Raw genomic sequence first — 19,442 nt, forward strand, 5'->3', positions numbered from 1 at the left:
AGGGATAAAAGGAGGCAGAGAATCCACTTCCACCACAGGAATGTTTGCAATTTATTATTTTCACATTAGCCCCCTTTTCTTCTCAGTTTCCTCATCTTTTCCTTAGCGGTGGTCAAATTTCAAATGCTCTGAAGCATCATCCCAACGTGTGGCTGCATCTCGGGAGTATCCCGACCCTTCCGAGCTGCAGACCCAGGCTGGAGATTGCACAGGAACTGGCTTGCTTGAGAGCGACAGGGATGAAACAGCAGGGATGCTCCTGCACTGCATCCTTCCCCGCTCTGCTGCCCATCCATCCTGGCAGCACTGGCGGGTCTGGGGGCTCCTGGCTGCAGGGGGACCTGGCTCTTTGCAGGCCAGCTGCAGCTCTGGTAAGGCAGGGGACACAGAGCAGCATTTCTCAGCCTGATGCTTCAGCTTTCCTGGGTTTCATTACAGATCCGGAACCGATCCTGTTTAATACTATTTTGCATATGTCATAAAGGGAGTTGTGTTAAGGCTGTACGGTAGTCGGTCCCCTCCTCCCTCTGTGTAGGTGCAGCTGATTTTATTTTTATTGGCTTTCTGCATTTGCATGGGCTCTATGAAGTTTTTCAACAATGAGAAAACTTCAGGAACTTGAAAAGATTAGATGCTGAACCGGGGAGAATGTCCCCTGGTGCTTGTGGTCCAGCCTTGACAGCAGCGCCAGGTCAGAGACAGCCTCTTTCCTCACCGGGCTCGGGGGTCCCTGGCACTGCCTCTGCCAGTGCCTTTTCCTGCACCGTATACTGGGATGTCTCAGCCAGCACTTGGGGTGTCCAACCCCTGTCTGGGGGGTTTGAAGCAGGTGCTCTTGCTTTCAGCCCGGCTTGCTGGCAGGTACCGGGGCATAAGCAGCACTTGGCATGGCAGGGATGCTCAGTCCCCATTTCTACAGGCAGGTCTTCCGTTCACAGCAGTTTGTGCTCTGCTCCGCTGCTCTGTACCTGAACCACAGCTCAGGGCCATGTCCTGCAGCTTTTCACAAGCACTAAATCAAAGGGGGCTTCTGGAAGGGGGACAGGGAGGGGGAAGGGGAAGAGAGGGGAAAAAATGCACTTTACACTGGAATGTGACCAGCCCGGGTAACTCAAACCAGAAGGCAGCCAGTGGCAAGCAGGCAGCTGGCAAGTGGCTTGCTGGGCTGGCATGGCTGAGAACTGACCTGCCAAAAGCCTTTTAGTACTGTATAAAGAAAAAAAAAAAAAAAAAAAAAAAGGAAACCCAGACCAAAAAACACGCTGACTTGGAGAGCAGCATCGCTCTCTTCTTTCCGCTCCGTGCTGGTGGCTTGGGGCTGGGAGCCCTACTACGGTGGAGTGAGTGAGTTCTGTGCGTCTCCCAGCGACAAGGGTGCAGGGACTGGAGGGGGGATTTTGGGGTGGAAATGTGGTGGGTGCTGTGTGAAGGTCACAGGGTGGGCAAAGAGGGCTGCAGAGGGGCAAGCCAGCTTCTCAGCCCTGGAGCTGCCTGCATGTGACCCTGGCAGGGCTTCGAAGGACAGCTGAGCTCCCAGGGCCGTGGGGGACAAGGGGTGGGATGGGAAGTGGCATCCCACCTGCACACCTACCCCTAGATGCCGGGGAGCCACCTGGTGTCCCGGTGCTGTCTCAGTCCCTGTAGGTGGCATGACAGTGGCAGTGCTGTTGCATCCAAAGCAGCTCGTACTGCACCACAGCCGGGCACTCCTGCCACCTAACCACGGCGTGCCCCCACCTCGGGAGCAGGCTCCCAACCCGGCATCTGGCATCCTATCTGGGCCTGCCCCCTTTCCCCTCCCCTCTGCCTATTTTTACTTCTCCAGCTCCTGTTCTGGGTCCTGGCAGGTCTGAGGGCCTCTGGACGCTGAATGAGCCACCGGGATGGGGGCAGGTATCACACCCGTGTGGGTGCTGGCAGCTCCATCCCTGGCTCCCTCCTCTTTGTGCTGGTCCCAGTAACGGCAGGTCTCCCCCCCTCCACGTGCACTGCCCTTGTTGTGCTGTGCGTCACTCTTGCCAACAAACACTGAAGTGGAGTACATCCAGCTTTCCCCAGGGAGCAGGCGTTTCGGCAGGGATCAGCTATTTGAGTAGCTGGCTTTGAAACGGGAAGGGAAATCCCCAGACTCTGGCAGGCTGCTGCGGATGCTGCCGAAATGCTGTGAACTCTGCACTCCAGGGCTTTCATATAGTTTTCTCTTCTTTGCACATTTTCCCCTTCAACTGCTGGTGAGCAGCCGCTGCTCCAGAGGACACAGCTGGTTCTGGGAGCCCTTCTGCATTAAGAGGAAGGCTACTTTCTTTTCATGAAGAGAGTAGGTCTCCCTTTCTGCCCATGTCCCCCCTTCCCAAATGGAAGTTAATTCACTCCTCTGTCTCTCCTGGTGTTTCCTTCCCCAAAAGCTTGCCCAGCCCCTCCAGCAGCACGCATCCCCACGGATCTTCCCAAGGCAGCTCCCGGCACCCTGGGGCTGCCCCAGCTGCTCTAGCCATGACACTGCCTCTCAGGGGATGCTGCACGCTGCCTTCCCACAAGCCCTGACAGCTTCACTTCAGCATCCTTTTGCCACTAGGAAATAATTGTGCTTGATAATGCATTAAAGTGATTGTTATTTTAGTGATTGTGCTCGTATTTCCCCCTCTTTGTTTTCCTGCCAGGCTTCAGGGGAAACTTAAAATAGATAAATCAGTGCTGCAAGCAGGTGTGGGATAGCTTTTCCCGTGCTTCTGGGAGTTGGATGGATGCTTTGAAGCACAGACCACTGGATTCAGCAACACCTGCACATCTCCTTGGAGGGACAAGCATTCCCTCTGCCCAGCAGCCACCTTTGTCACTGTGAGAGATGTTTTCCTGCAGCTCTACCCCACAGCATGCAGCTGCCACGCTCAGCTCCACTGCCTCATCCAGCCCATGTGGGGCAGGGGATGGGGCTAAGCTCCTACCGTGGGGCTGGACAGGCGACCTCCCCACCAGCTGCCTGTCCCTCTCTGGGATCCACAGTGGCAGGAACCTGCGGTGGGTGGGAGCAGTGGTGTTTGCCCCAGGGGCTGCTGTGAGATGCTACATGGCCTGGATGCCACTTTCCTTGGAAAAAGCAGCTGGTTGGGGTGGGAGGCAGCCCTGCAGCCCAGGCGGGAGCAGCCAGGGAACTGCTGGGGCAGGGGCATGCACAAGGCACCGGGATGTGCCGGTGCTCCCCCACAGCCAAGCGCTACCCTGGAGTCAGCCCGCTCAGTGGGAGCTTTCACTCCTTCCTTCCCTGTCCCTTCTTGCCGTGCCCCGCAGCCAAGTCAGAACCCCGCTTTTGTTGGCATTTTTTAAAAGAAATCATTTTGGGGGTGAATTTCATGCCAGTGAACAATGCCAGCCGGACTGCAGCAGGGACTATAAGGGCTCTGTTATTCCCAGCAGACATCCAGCACTGCTGAAGGCCAGAGACAGGCAAAGCAGCTCCCCGGGATGCTGAGCACCCTGCCTTGTCCTTGTGGTCGGGAAAGGCTTGTCCCCTCCCCGGGGTCTGCTGTCACCTGCCCTGTGCTCGCTGCACCCAGGGCTCAGCTTCCTGGCAGCTGCTTTCAGTCAAGGCTGGCATTGCTGGTGCTTTACTGGGAAGGACTGGGATACACTGGAGGGAAGGCTGGGACTACAAGGCAGGGTGGAACAGGGAAGGGGCTTAGGAGTGGGGTCCCCTCCCGCAACACAGATAGCTTTGATAATTAGCCAGGACTGTGAAGGGAAATGATGAAAGGTAGAGAGGATTTGTTTAAGCATGGCATATTTTATTGCTTTCCTCTCTCAAAGTCTCTCTTTAAAGTGGTTGGAAGAATTTTGCTCTGACTTTGCTTCAGATGTTGAACTTTAATTACAGCCAACACACCAAAATACCTGCAATATGAATAAATCACATAAAAGATTCTCCCAGGCAAGCTCTCCCTACCTCACTGCCACACATGCGGGTCACGGTGGGGACTCCAGCACGGCCCCGTGGGGTGCCTGCACATCTCAGTGCTGCCGTGGAGCTCTTGCCCATCAGCCAATGCCGAAGCCGGGCACATCCTGGCAGCCAGGTGCTGCCTTCGATGCCGTCAGGCCTTCGCTCCCTCAGGGCGCTGGTGGTACCGGGCGATGGGCTACGTTGGTTAGGGATGAACTAGGGGAAAACTTGCCACCCTTTAGCAGGCCAGAAATGCTGTGGTGTGGTGCTTCACCTTCCTTTGCCTCTCAGTAGTGCCTGGAGGCAGCAGCAAGACTGAACACAAACCATGTTTTCTGGAAGCCAGCACACCTCTTCCCAGACCTGCCATCCCCTCCAGCTGCTGCCACCCAGGGCTGGTGGGACAAACCCCTCTGGCACAGGGCAGCCCCCCAGCCCAGCGGTCTCAGCACCTACCTTCCCACACCTCTTTCCTGCCTGCAATTATTTCAAGGGATCATTACAGTCTGTGTGTGCTAATTGCTGCAATATTTCCTTTCCTGGGAGGAAATCCGAGCGATGGACCATGGTTTGTTTCACTTCCCCTTGTGGTCGGTGAGGATGCGGTTGAGCTTTCCGGGTCAGGGCCAGGGAACCAGGGCAGTGATGCTGCTGCTGGGCTCAGGCTGTCTGCTCCCACCAGGGACAGCCAGAGCTGGCAGGGGAGCAGCAGGCCTGCTTGGGACAGCCACTGCATGCTAGGCTGGCAAGGGGCTGCTGGGCTTAACTGGTCCCAGCTGGGACCCTGGGGGATGGGGGTTGTGTGTGTGTCTGGTATCCAGCGAGTGGGAGGCTGCAAACAGTTGCAGGGCAGCGGAGTGGTGTCAGCTCTGCTGTGGACAGTGAGTCGATGTCCTGCCTTGACTTGGAGGGGGAAAGGCATGGAGAGGAGAGGCATGATGCTGTTGCATGCCCTAGGCAGCCCCAGCCTAACTATTCTCCTGATATCTATTATTCTTATGTATTTATTATTCATACTGCACCATAAGTGCTCAGGGTTTTTATAGGCAAACAAAGCTGGTGGGGGATGCCTGGAAGTGCAGTGCTCCCATAAATGACTCTGATAGCTCCCAATGCTTTCCCAGACTGCCCCCCCCCCCCCCCGCACTGGGGTGCTCACAGACAGGCATGGGTGACCCCAGCAGCCAGGGGACTGCAGCTCAGTGCTGCTCACTTAGAACCAGGAAGATGCCATAGAAGGCTGAATAGGAAAAGAGCCCAATTAAGATAAAATCACAGGGAACTGATTAATAATTAGTGGGTAATTAGTTATCTCTCTGCCATCTGGAGGGCTGAATCTGCTTTATAACAAGTGGCTGTCTGCTGGGTGTCCCCCACCACCCAGGCTGTCCTGTGCTGTCCCTGCAGTTTTGCCCTGTGTTGCTGGTGGGAGGCCCTTGCTAGCACCCACATCTCCTCTAGCATCTCCACTCTGGGCACCTCTTATTCTCTGGGTTGCAGGAGGAGGCACAGAGGCACCTACTTGCTGCTTCAGCTCTTATTTTCTGGGTTTCTTCTGCTGGGCTGTGAAAGGAGAACTCTTCCACAGACCCATCCTTGGTGTGAGGTGGCCTGAGTTATCAAAGAACACGTGTGCATCTTCTGCTTGAAGCTGGAACAGCTGATGCTCAGCCTCTTCCCCTAAGAAGTGTTCATCTGTGCCAGAGCCAGCGTTTTACATTTTCAGCTTCCACTGTTCGAACCAGCAAGTTTATATATTAGGTGGGATGGCTGGGGAGGAAAGAAAAGAGGCCAAAGCTGGGACCCCTCCCCTTTGCTGCCTGATGTTTGCCGGGACTCAGCCTGGTGAGTGCCCCTCGCCTGGGAGGTGGTGTGGCCAGCAGCAGCCGTGCCAGCTCCACTGCTGTCATGCCATGTATTTTAAATGTGATCATTTCTACACCGCTGGCTCTCTATCCTGCCTGTGCTCCAGAAATGCCATCAGGCACGTGACTTGCCTGGCCCCAGCCTGTTTCCCCTCCTCGGGCTGAGAGAGCATCCCACCTCCCCACGGCCTCCCGTGAGTGCTCTGGGAGGCTGGGCTCGCCTCTGATGTGGGGCTGTGTTGTTTCCATGCACATGAGCAATTGATACTACACCCGAGAGCACCCATGGAGCGGGGAGGTGAGCCAGCAACAAGAGAGTCTGATTTCCCTTAGAGGACTTCTCTGGAGGGGATTTGTCTGACAAACATCACCAGTAAAAAAACCTGAAAGCTTTCCTTTTAGGAGGAGGAAATCAAGGGCTTTGAAGACACAATGAAGACAAACACTATCTGCAAGCGTCCGGAGGGCCTGTGAGTTCCAGGGCGCAGCCTGTAAGCTGTGGGGCTGGAGATGTGGGCCGTGAGCAAGGGCACTGGGTGGGGCTGGTGGGGCAGGAGGGGGTCACCCTCGGCCAGGGACCAAGGGTGAGTCCTTAGGGAAAGCTGTTGGCTGGCTGGCTCTGTCTTTCAGAGACTGGGTACTGAGAGCATCGTTTCATCCTTCCCCAGCCTTGGCAGATGTCTGAGAAGTTTTGCTACAGGTGGCTCGTCCTCCATGGGCCCATGGGTGTCTTACATGCAGGAGCAGGATTTGATGCTGGCAGAGCTGTGCATTTCTGCAGCACTGGGGAGCTCTGGCTCTCCCTGCCTGGTTTCAAGGCCTGCTGCAATAAAAGCAGTCCTGAATTGGGGCCAGGGAGTTTTCTTTGGCTTTCCCTGTGGTAAGAGCATGCTGGAGAACTTGAGGGCTTTGCAAGACCTTCCCGGGGCTTTGCTAATGAACCCCTCCCCATGCCACACATTTCATCACAAACCCAGAATGAAACCACAGAAGTCCATGGAGAGGCATTTCTGCTGCTCCAGAGACAACAAAAACGTTCACATGCAAATGTGTCTGGTTTTTGCTTCCATTTTGGAGCCCAAAGTAACTTTGTGCCTCCTATTTTCTGGGTAACAGCCGCCCTGGGCAGAGGCTTGAAATCTGAAGACATGTACTGTCTTTCTTCTGGGAAGAAAACAGAAGGGAGCAGCTGACTTGTAATTTGGAGGAAATCAAAGCCCTACCCAAAGGGAAGGAGTGAGCTGTGCCGCCTTTCTATCAATCTCTGCATTATCTCTGTGTCTCTTATCCCCTGGATCAGCGGCCCTGCGGACATCCCCAGATGAGACGTGGGATTTTTCCACCACCACTCCAGTCTCCCCACAGCAAGGCACACGTTGGCCAGCTGGTTATATACTCCGTGTCCTTGGAGATCTGCTGCCCCAGTTTGAGAGCCTTTTGACTAACTTCAGTGCTGTAATGCTGCATGTCCTTGGGCAGCCAGAGCCTCCCTGTGTCCTGCTGATGGACTCTGGCACATTTGCATCAGTCCTCCCAAATTTTCCAGGCCCGTTAGTATCCCGTCATTGTGAATCCATGGGGTCCCTCTATCCCTGCTCCTCTCCATCTTGCAGTGTGTTGCTGCAGAGACTGTGCTCTGCCTGAGGTCCCCTTGTGACGTCCTTCATGGGGTGAGGGTGCACAGAGGATGCTCAGGGAGTCACATGCGTTGTCCCCCATTCTTGTGCTAAAGGAGTAATAGAAACCTTAAGTTGTATCCACGTCTTATTGAATAATGATCTACTATTTTATATTAGTTACTGCTCCTCCCAGTTCCTCCTCCTTTACTCCACGGCTGGTTGGTGCTTTGCTGATTATTCAGCACCTTCTTCCCCTTCACTGGACAGGGGACAGTCCGTGAGCTGCTGTTCAGGGACCATGAACACACACACACACAGGTAGCTCTGTGGTCCCAAAGGGAGAGCAAGGCAACTGTTTCACATCCCTCTCTGGCTCCTGGGCTCAGGAAGGTCCTTGCTGCCAGTTTGTCAGCCTGGAGAGGTCACAGAAGAGAGGAGATGAAGGCTGGCTCTCAGCTTCGGACTGGGAGGAAGCCACGGTGCTGGTGTTGGAGCGATGCTGGTGTTAACCTGCCTTTCCTTCAGCAACGCTCTCAGCCACTTTCTGCTCTGCCTTTAATTTCTGCCATTTGTAAAATCTGAGTTGTGCCAAAGTGGTTGCGAGACTTAATGCATATTTATTACTCCTTTTGAAGGAGAGAAACGGCTCCATGAATACTGAATATTAGCAGCTCAAAGAGATGGACTGACGCCACCAAAAATCCCTCAGCTGGCGAGGATGGGGTTTGCGAATGCTGGGTTGCATCCTGCCCCACCACTGCTCCAAATGGTCCAGTATGGCTGAATTCCTGTGCCTGTAAGGATTTGTTTCTATTTTTTGGCTATTACTTCACCCCTGACTAAGTTTTGCCCTCTGCAAACAGAGCAGGGCAGAGCCAAGAGCAGGTGGCAGGGCATCGGCTAAATCCATCAAATAAATGGGAAATTTCCTGCGAGCACCAGTGAGCCTGGGCTGGAGCCAGGTTCTTCTGTTGATATTTTAATGACAATAAATGCAATCAAGGATGAGAGAGAGGAGCATTAAATTCAATAAAGTATCAAAAGCTTGAAGATTCTTAGGTGATGGGGTCATAAGCCTCTCTCAGGTTTCTGTAGGCAATTGGCAGGTGTTGCTGCATTGCCTTTTACTCGTAGAGCCGTTGTCCTGTCCTTCCGCCTGTTTGCTGCCTGCCATGGTGTAGATTGCCTAATCCTGACCTCATAGCACACCTACATGGAGTGCAGAGGCACAGCACCAGGTAACCCCAAGTCCCCCAACATCCCACCCTGTTGAGGAGGGGTATTTCAATGTGTGCTTCCTCGCTGCTGTCCCTGCCAGGCTGAGCCTCATCCCAGCTGGTGATGGAATGTCCAGTAACTGGCCACAGGCATTGTTTCACAACTGGGAAGCTCCAGTGGTTTACTGGATGGGGTCTTAATAGTGCGTCTCCATCAGTCCCAGGGCTGTGGTGGTACCAATGGCCAAACAAACTTGGCTCCTGGAGGAGCTGAAAGAGCCAAGGACACCCAGCACCCAGCCGGAGCTGTGATGGGCCAGTGTCCGTGTAGGCCAGTAGCATCATGTAGGGGAATCACTGGTGGTCTCGAATGGTTGTGGGATTGGCAGCTTAGCATCTGCTGGATCCCACCAGGGCTAGGCAGCTGCTGAGAGCTGGAGCACTGCCTTCTGGCACAGAGTCTCTGTGTCTGCCCACACCATATCACCTGTACCTGCTCCTTGAGCCTTACCAGGGGGCAAGGATGGGAATAAGGGCTTTTTTGGTGGTCCCATGCTAATTGCCAGGCTTTGCTCATGCCGGCGCATGAGGCGTGCTGAATGAAAGCCTATGATCAACATTAGTGTTCCTAACGAAGTCCCATGGGCTTCCCACCTTCCCTTACCCCTTTTATAACAGTTGCTGCTCCTAAAGACTGTAAAGCTCCTTTTGTTAGGGACTAAAAGCAGCCATAAAACCACCATTAAAAATGGAATTAAATTAATTTAAAAGGGAGCCATTCAAAGCTGGCTTTCTTCTAGCGCTGACAGATTTTCTACCTGGGTTTGCCTCACCTTAGGTGGGCCAAGCATGAGCTCGCACCTCTCAGACCTGCCCAGGGGAGATTTCTTTGCCCAGCCCCTTCAGAACACAGTCTGTAGGGATATTCTGGAGGGAGAGCTGCTGTCCCCCAGCATGAGCACTTCTTGTGGTTACTGGCCACGGGGACACAGTGGAGCAGAAGAGATCCGCTGTGGTGACCCAGGAGCATGGCAGCAGCCAGTTGCACCAGTTGCTCCAGCCCTTGCTTGTCCTTGCCTTCCCAACACAGGCAGCTCTGCCCTGGGTAGCAGGACTGAACTGCATCTCTGAGGCTTTGCATGCAACACCCCATGCACAGCGTGATAAATGCACCAGTCTGGTTCTGGGTTATTTTTTGCCCATTTCAGAAAATTATAGCACAACTGATGGATTTTCAGGCCAGAAGGGACCACTGTGACCAGCCAGGCTGACCTCCTGAATTCCACAGCCCGCTGCCTTGGCAGAAAACTCATCACTTATGCTCAAGCTGAAACATATTTTTTAGAAAGATACTCAGTCTCCATTAAAAGACTTCGAGTGATGGAGATCCCGCTCTGTCCCTGGGGATTCGTTCCAAAGCTTAATTGCTCTGACTGCTAAAAATGTGCTTCTTATTTCTAATCTGGATTTGTCTTGTTTCGGCTTCCAACTAGGGATGTTGTAATGCCTTTTCCTGCTAGATTAAAGAGCCGTCTGCTATCAGAAATCTCTTCCCCATGCATATGCTTGTAGACCGTGAGCAAGCCACCTCTTGGTCTCCTCAATAAACTAAACAGCCGGAGCTTCTTCGCTCTGTCACTGTAATGCATATTTTCCACTGCCTTGACTCATTCCCAGCTCTCTTCTGAACCTGTTCCAAGTTCTCCTGCTCTGGTTGGAAGCGTAGACGAGAGCATTGAAAGCAGCATCCTTGCAGCGGGCTTCTCGTGCCGTGTGGCTGGGTAACAGTGTTTCTCCCTCCTCCTTGGCGGATGCAGCCAAGGCTAACGCTCATCTCCTGAGCCCGCGTGCCTGCTGCTGGGGCTGTGGGGCACGCTGCTGCTGAGCGGCATTGGCTGCCAGGGTGCCGGGAGCCACAGCCAAGCTCTGTCCTCATGGCTGCAGGCTCCAGGGTGTTCAACCATCTGAGCAGGACAGGGTGGCTTGTCTGTGGATGTTTGTGTGCCTGCCAGGTCTGTAGGACCTGACTGTTTTGGATCCATCGAGCCAGAGGCAGGGATGCTCGGAGCGGGCTGAAATGTACCACCAGCTCTGCTGGAGGCTTGGCTGCGTGGAGGGCTGCTCAGTGTGGAGGGGAGAAAGGAGAGGGAACTCACCCACCCATGTCCACCCCCGTAACTGCCTCCCAACCCTGTCCTCTTTCACCTAGTTTCCCAAGTTCGGTGCTGAAATGAGGTGGGATTTATAAGGGCCAAGCACAGCTCGGCGGGCTGTGGTAGGGGTGGCTGTGGGAACAGGGAGGGGGAGAGGAAGAGCTGGCTGCTATCCAGCTTGTCGTTAAAAGTCAGTGTGGTGGGATTCACCCACAGGCTCATTAGCACCGGGACTCTTGTAGCTGTTGGAGCTGTGAGAGCGACTCCCTGCGAGATTAATCATCTGTGACCCGTCCAGGCAGTGTTTTGGTCTCCTTTCTGAAGCCTGTCTTGTCCCTGTTCCCTACCCACCGAGCAGGCTCGGCTCTGACGCCGGCCAGAGGTCGGCATTTCTCTTCCCTTCAGAACAATGGAGACTGGGCTGCAGCAGCCGACACATAGCAGCATGCTGATGGTTGCCAGCTGTGTTGCCTCAACATCTTCCCATTATCTCCGTATTGCTGTCTAACCCTATCTTGGGGGAAGCTTCATCCTGACTTTGGCAGAGGCAGGAGTCTCCCTCCCAGCATGGAGATTTGGCCGGGTGCTGGCTCGCTCTGGCCTGAACATCTGTTGCCGGCTTGGCAGGGAGCGAGGCTGCATGCTGGCGCTGACATGGGGGGTGTGCAGGAACACACACAGCCCCGCCACGCCATGCTGTGATGTGCCATGCTGTGCCACGCCGTGCCGCATGCTGTTTCCCTGCACAGGGCTGGGGCACCGCACAGACCCTGGCCCAGCCACAGCCCAAGATGGGGGGCTCCAGCTCCTCGCAGACCCCAGAAAATCCATCCCCAGCACCTGCCCCAGCACATGCTCCACATGCACACACCAACTTGTCTGCATCCCCACTGCACACACATCTCTCCCCTGCTGCAGGCACTGTGCACACGCACACATGTATGCACACGCATGTATGCACATGTGCACCCCTCACTGGTCACACACACGCACTTCTGCTGAGCAGAATTGGTCTCTGGGTGCATGAACTGCTCCATGTCAAAGCAGGAACAGCCAGAGCCTTGGAAAAGTGCAAACAACACCTTTTTTTGAAGCCCTTGGTGCTTATGGGTGCATGTATTTCCTCCTGTTACTTTCTCATGACTTGCTTCACCATGTGCGGACTGGGGCCAGACTGAGAAAAGCAGAATTATGTCAAGAAAAGCCTTTTCTGCTCGACGCAAACACCTGCAATGCAGAGGGGCTGAGTCTGTACACAAATAACAGGGTGGCCTTTGCCAAGGGGAAGGTTGTTCACCTGGAATATCCTTTGGAAGGACCCTGGGGTTTATCTCAGCCCCTTGGCAGCAGTCTGCTTAGTGAGGACCAGTGCTCTCTGGACAAAGTGCCATGGCCTGAATCAGTTAAGGGAGGAATTAAGCCCCGGAGCTGGTCCTGGCCAGTGAGCTGCAGCATGAGGTGGGACACGTCATGACCAGACCAGCAGGTCCGGATAAACCGGCAATGCCTCTGGCCACGTGCCTGCCGATGAGGCCAGCCAGGTGCTGGCGGAGCAGGGTGGGGAGCACGAGCAGTGTTATACCCCCATGGGAAGCAGGGGGCTGCAGGGACAGGACCCATGGGCATTGGCTGTGTGGGGCAGCTCGTTGGTCTCTGCTGCAACACATGGGATTTCATGTGCTGAAAATGCAAGATGCTGCCCATAGCTGCAATGCTGCTAGGGCCCGAGACACTGTCTTGCAAGGATGCCATGTGCTCTTTGCGCTGTGTTACAGAGCAGGGCCAGATCTCAGCAGCCCTGGTGCCCTGCCCTGCCCTGCCCTGCTCATGATAGGGATGAGAAAGCTCGAGCTCATGGACTTGATCTCAAAGGTCTTTTCCAACCTAAATGTTTCCATGGAGCCAGCCCTGCCTCTGGACGTGGCACCTTTGCTGGGGCAAAGCAGCAGTGCGGAGCCTCTCAGCATGGCTTTCCAAATCCATGGGCCGTGGAGGAGCCGTGCAGTGGGAAGGAGCGGGGGGAGGCTGTGCAGAGAGGCCCTGCCAAAGTTGTAGCATGAAAGGGAAAACGAGAGTCCCAAATAATTTGAGAACCTGAATGTCTCTTGCTGTTCAGGTTTTGTGAACATCCTTAACGGAAACACATGTGAAACACGCTCTCTGTGGATCTACCCGAGAAGCCTTTTCCGTTTTTGCTGCGTTAGCAAACTGCAGACGACTCTTTCTCTCCGCTGTGAACTACTGAGCAGGGACCCTGGACTCTCTCCTCCATTTTCATTCAGAGCCTCTGCCAGCGTCATAAACCCAGTAAAACGTTATGGCACTTTGCACCCACTGGGAAACCAAATGTATTTTAATGTATATTTAATAGATTTCAGGTCTTCTGTTATTAAATTTGCTTTTCATTCGCCCCCTCCCCCTCTCTTTGGTGCATGAGACTCAATGGGAAATTTTAAGTGTATTAAACCAGCATCTCACAGAAACAAATCCAGATGGCCTGGTACAAATCAGGAAAAAAAATCGCATCAGAATCTATTAGAATCTCAGCCCAAATGCAATGCACATTTCACCAGGCAGAGACCGCCCCGTTACTCAGCTCCTTGCTACATGACAGCCAGGAAACATGTGCTTTCTTTGGGCTTCTTGGGAAGGTGATGGATTTGACAGCCTGGAAGCTGCAGGCCAGATTCCCCTTTGGTGTGTGTTGGTGGAAATAGGCACTGAAGGGGTTGAGGTTAGCTGGGGTATTCCGGTTTTACCTTGCTCTAACTGGGAGCTGATTCTGACCCTCAGCTCTGCCTGCCTTAGAAGAGGGGAAAGGATGGTGCAAACCTCCCGGTCCTGCTGCCTGATGCCCCAGGGACTCTTCTTCCCTCCACATCTGGAGCAGGACCAACCTGCCGGGGTCAAGTCCCACCTGTCCCCTCCAGCCTGTACCAGCAGACTCCATTCCCACTGGACTTTCACCATCAATGGCTGTTGCAGGGTCTCAGGTCCCAGGATGCTGCTTTTGGGATTGCAGAAACAGCTCAAAGAAGAAGTGAGCCCGAGGCAGGAGTGTCAGTGGCTTTGGCAGGGGTTCCTCTCCCCTCTGAGTCCCAGTAACATGTTGTAGAATCATAGAATAGTTCAGACTGGAAGGGATTTTTAAAGGTCATCTAGTCCACCTCCCCTGCAATGAGCAGGGACATCTTCAGCTAGATCAGGTTGCTCAGAGCCCTGTCCAACCTGACCTTGAACTTTTCCAAGGATGAGGCATCTACCACCTCTCTGGGCAACCTGTTGGAGTTGGAGATGGGTGGGAATCACCATCCTGCCCGGGGCTTTGCTGCCCACAGAGGCTCGGCAGCTTGCCCTGGCCATCCGCTGCCAGCACGTGTCCCAGGAACGAAGGTCCTCCAGGGCATGTGGGGTGGACAGAATTGCTCACAGATGCTTTGCAAGGTAAATACAACCGCTGCTCCCCAGTAACTCATTTTTTCCATGTTTTATTAGTGTTTGAAACCACAACTCCTTCCGCTCTGGTGAGGAAGATCAGCCCAAATTACCAGGTGAAAACAGATTGCTTTCCTCTCTTCTGGAGCGAACGCTGGCAGCCGGTGTGTCGCAGAGGCAGGAGGGAGCAGACGTGAGGGCCTGGAATGGGCACGGTTATTTATTTCACCTGCACTGACATTTGTGGAATTCCCCCCCGGTCTCCGTGCCCATTCCTCCAGCGCGCTCAGCTGGACTCCCTGCACACCCCTACTCTGTTTGCTTTCAGTTAATATTCAAGCAAACAGAATGAGTTACAAGGAGGAATGTCTATGGAAACAGTGAATTGTAAGGCACTCTTGTAAAATATTCATAGAAAGCAAATTTTGAATTAATACAAAATGTGTGCACTGAAGACCCAGTGCTAAGAGTCATCTACTCAGGGAACGGAAATAATCCCATATGACCTATACGGCCAATAAAGCAGCTTGACTTTTGAATTCTTGCAGTAAACTGCCTGTGAACAAGACACAGGCCAAGAATTATTTGCAGAAATTATTCATTAAGGGCCTAATCCAAAACCCAGCTAAGTCAGTGGAAAGATCCCCTTATGTTAGGCCCCAAATAATTTTGGATAATGAATACATTTGAGAAAACAGTGATCCTTTCCTGGATAACTCAACAACCAGACAAAAAGAAGCAAACTTCACCGAGCAAAGTTATGGGCTGTAAATAACTGGCTGAGCAGCTCTTGCCCCCGCTGCATCTGCTCCTCCCTGGCCACGGGAGACGTGTTGGGTGCTGTGGAATGCTCAGCATCCCTTGCTCCATGGCTGCAGCTGTCACGGGGACAGGGACCAGCAGGAGACATGTCCCGCAGGGACAGTGCCAAGCTGGCCCCGTGCACCCCTTTCCACAGGGTGCCATGGGGCTCCTGAGAAAGGCAGGTCACAGAGATAGATAAGGCCAAATCCTGCATGCTTGCTGCTCACCATAATACCCAGCTCACCCCTTCCCGAGTAAATCAGGCTGAAGAGATGGTTATTTGTTGTGGCTTCTCCACTTATCTAATCACAAAGTACCCTGGGAGAGTCATGAGGAATAGTACAGCAACCAAATATATTATTACTGTTATTGTTATTATTATTATTATTATTACTATTCCTATTATAACATGGCAGTAATTCCATCAGCAAAACGTGGTGACACTGTGAAACTGAAGAGCAAGGCTTGAAATCGCCTGAGGCCCTCAGTGGCACAATTAATAGCTGTATATTTTTATTGCCACATTTAATACCATACATTAAGCCCCACAAATCTTGCCATATTATTAAATGCTGCTTTTTATCCTGCTTTGGTTTTGTTCGCATGCATTTGTTGTTCAGGGCAATGAGTGGATGGTGCCAGCAGCTGGGGAAGTTTGCTTTGCCTCAGAAAATTGTGTCCCATCTCCGGCGGTGATGGAGGGGAATACAGCTGGTGCTGGAAACAGCCAGACCACGAGAGTCGTTGTGGCGTTGGAGGGTGGAGGGAATTGTTCCTGAATGCCCTTGTCCTAGCAGGATGGATTTGGGGCCAGCTGGGAGCCCCGAGCGGACAGTGATGGGGAACCAGAGACATGGGAATTGCAGCACCGCAGGGACTGGCGAGGGAAATGGCTTAGAAAAACTCACCCGAAACAACACTGCACTATATTTGTAAGCTATCTATATAAAACATATCTGCATTCAATACCAGTGTAATGGGAAGCCAGTGTCAGGGAGTGTGACCCTGAGTCCATCTGGATGCAATTCTAGCTTAACATCTGAAAATCAAATACATATTCTTGAAGCCTATCAGACAGAAAGGGCTCTTTTTTTTTTTTTTTTTTTTGCTTCTCCCTCAGCGTGTGCATGGCTCTGATGTGCATGCACATTAATGGGGTTATTGTCGTAAGGGTGTGACACCACCGTTCGCAGGAGACCGAGCTGCCTTTCCCTGTCTGGGTCAGCCTTGCGCTGGCCGAGCTCTCAGCTGCGTGGTGGGGGCTGGAGGCCCCTGCTCCCCCCGCTGTCGACTCACTTATGGGTTCACAACCAGGGCAAGGCACCCCTCCGGCTCTTCTTGGGACCCAGGACTGGAAAAGGTTTCCTTTATTTTACTTGAGGTCATGGATATGCAGTGAGAGTGGAAATTCACGTTTGGAGACTCCCTTGTGCTCAGTATAGCTCAGAAAATTTGGAGGAAGAAAGCTGTTCCAGTGTGCAGCGTTGGCAAGTCCTCCCCAGCTCTTCTTCCAGCACTGCCCCCAGGTTTTATGGGATTTCATGCATTTGAATGTTCACAGAAATACGGCTTCCTTGCTTGCTGCGCCGAGTGCCTGACTCAGAGGAGAGCCGGGAGGAGCGAGGTGAGTGCTACCAACAGCGGGAAATATCCGGAGCTGGGGAAAGGCTGCGCGGGTGTGTGTGAGCATCCATGGCGAGCTGCGCTCCGCCAACCCGGGCATGGCGCAGGCACCACGTGGCTGATGGCAGGCGGCCAATCCAAACGCCATGGTACATGAACTACAAGTAAACACAGCTTGAGTTTCACATGTCAAATATGCTCAACAAACTGCTGGCGGATAATCTACAGGCCAAGAAACCAGACATAAAAAGTAGATGATGAATCAGTTGCAATGATGAATAAATTAGGGACTGTAACAGTTTGCCCATAGGCGGCTCAGAGAGGACGAGGAGGAAAAAACCAGCACACACACGACTCGCTGCCAGTTATTTGCCCAGAGCTCACTTTTCCTGCTAGCAAAACTTCTCCCTCGTGGTCCTGACGGCTGGGGCAGGCTGCACGCTTCCTCTTCAGGGCTTTGGATGAGTGAAAAAAGGTAGGTTTCGCTCAAGCTCAAGCGTTGTCGAGTCAGCAGCTGCACAGTAGGACCCGCTGCACCCCATGCAGAGCACTCCGGGTGGCTGCCCACCCAGTTAGCATCGCTGTGGCCATGGGCAGCAAGAATGATGCTGCTCTTGCCCCCTTCCCCATCCCTTCTCTTGGCCGATCTCCTTTTATCCTGGTGTAACTCAAGGTGATGGGTTGGTGTGGCTCTGGGTTGGGCAGTGCTGGTTGGGGGTCCTTGTCAAGGGGCCGCTGGGGAGGGAGACCGAGGATGCACTTGATGTTCTCCCACCCGATGCTCCCCCACCCAACTTTCTCCCACCTGATGCTCTCCCATGCTGGGGTGTTGTTTCCAGCCCCCGTTGATTTAATTGGCCAGCGCCACACATGGCAGCTGGAAAGCAAAGTTCCCATCTTCCAAACTCAAATAGGAAGATTCATTAACCGTAAAAATATACAGAGCCCCAGCCCTTCAAAAGCCTGCAATTTATTTTACTCAAGGCAGCCAAACTTTATATAATCTGAGATGAATGCAGGGATCAGGGAGCAGGCGAGGAGGAAGGGGGCCGAGAGCAAGCGCAGGGGATGGCGGTGGGGATGGAGGTGGAAGGGGAGAAGGAAGGCAGCTATTAATGAAAGGACAGGCACCGGGGGAGCTGGGAAGAAGGGGGCTTTCCAGGAGAACGGCTAACATGGGGGCAATGCTGAATGATTGATGAACAGGCGAGCCGAGCAATCAACATGCCACTTTATCCAGCCAACAAACCTGGAGCCGTTGGTATTTATACAGGCCCCAGCGTGATTATTATTGTAAGGGAGATTTCTCTAATCAAAACTCCAAAATTACACACAGGCCTTTCTGATTAATATTCCGTGATAACAGCAATGGGGCACATCTGGCAAAGGAGCTATGATTTTTTGCGCTCCCAGTGTCCATTTATTTGCGTGATGGAAGAATAAAACCCACTTCCTCCGGTGCTGCCGCTGCACCCCCGGGTGGCAGGTTCCCATTGCAGGGTGCTTGCCGTGCTGGCTGCACCGCATTGTATCTAAAATGATGCCCAGCTGGCACTACCCTCCTGCTCCAGGGCCTGGAGCAGCAGCCCACGGCTGGATCTGTGCTGGTGGAAGTGCGGGTGGCAGTGCCGGTGACGGTGCCAGTGGCGGTGCTGGTGGCGGTGCCGGCAGCCCTGCCCGTGCTGCCACGCTGCCTGCTTGCAGGCGTCTGGCTCCGGGAAGCTTGCCGGCCATGCCGCTCTGCTTATCCCTGCTGCGACGTGACCAATGTGAATGTGATATTTTTTGGAAGCCAGGATGGAAACAGTCTAACCTCATATTATAAAAACCAACAAATACGTACGAGGAGGCAAGGCAAGGAAATTCCATCTGGACTTTTGGTGCTGCGAACTCCACTCTCTGGCTTCATGACACGGGCAGGGATGCATGGGCTGGTGACAGCCTCTGCCTGGCACGACGTGGCTGTTTAGGGATGATTCCTCTTACCTGATGGAGATGGTGGGGCTGGGGCCGGCTTCTGCCCCTGCACAGCTGCGGAGGGAGGGGCCTGCTCACATGCCCCTGGGAAATGTGTGGGATCCTCCTCCTCCTCATTACAGCTGGCAGGATGTTAGGCTTGATTTGGGCAGGATGCATTCCACCAGGAGGAACTGATAACCAGCTCCTGTCTATCTTGGGTACTGAGAGGTACATTCATTTTTGGAAGGAATATATTAAGCAGCTCGGGCTGGAAAATGGTGATGTCGCCCCTCATGCTGCTGTGTGAAGGAGGGAGGGCACTTTGGGCTGGGAAGTGCAAGTGCTCTGCTGAGCTACTGAAAACTGAGCATAAATAACAACTGGAGCTTATGCAAATCCTCCCCATCCTGCACGCCTCGTGCATGTCTGCCGGAGCAGCTCTGGGCAGGTCCTGGCAGGAAACCTGCCCATGCGTGGCACCGGACCACAGGGGAAAATGTATCAAAAAAGGGATGCTCTTTTATACCCCTTAGATGAGTAGACCAGAGAGGAGTCTTGTTGTTTCCAAATGGAGGGATAAACTGGCTCCTTTATTTTCTGAGCAGTAGGCAGTGCGGCGGCACAAGCAGAACTGGAAATGCCTGTGGGGGAGAGTGTACTCATGGGAATCTGGTGTAATGGGAATCTCACAAGTGTTCCAGCTCAGCTAGAAAGCTTAAATGGGCTTAGAAGAAGCTTTGGTTGAAACCTGCTGCATTTGGATGCTTTAACCAAACGACCAAAGACTCCCTTGACACAGGGCTCTGTTGCTTACCAGCCGGGAATGGTGG

Source organism: Falco naumanni, chromosome 14 (assembly GCF_017639655.2).
Source record: "Falco naumanni isolate bFalNau1 chromosome 14, bFalNau1.pat, whole genome shotgun sequence".
Classification (NCBI taxonomy): domain Eukaryota; kingdom Metazoa; phylum Chordata; class Aves; order Falconiformes; family Falconidae; genus Falco; species Falco naumanni.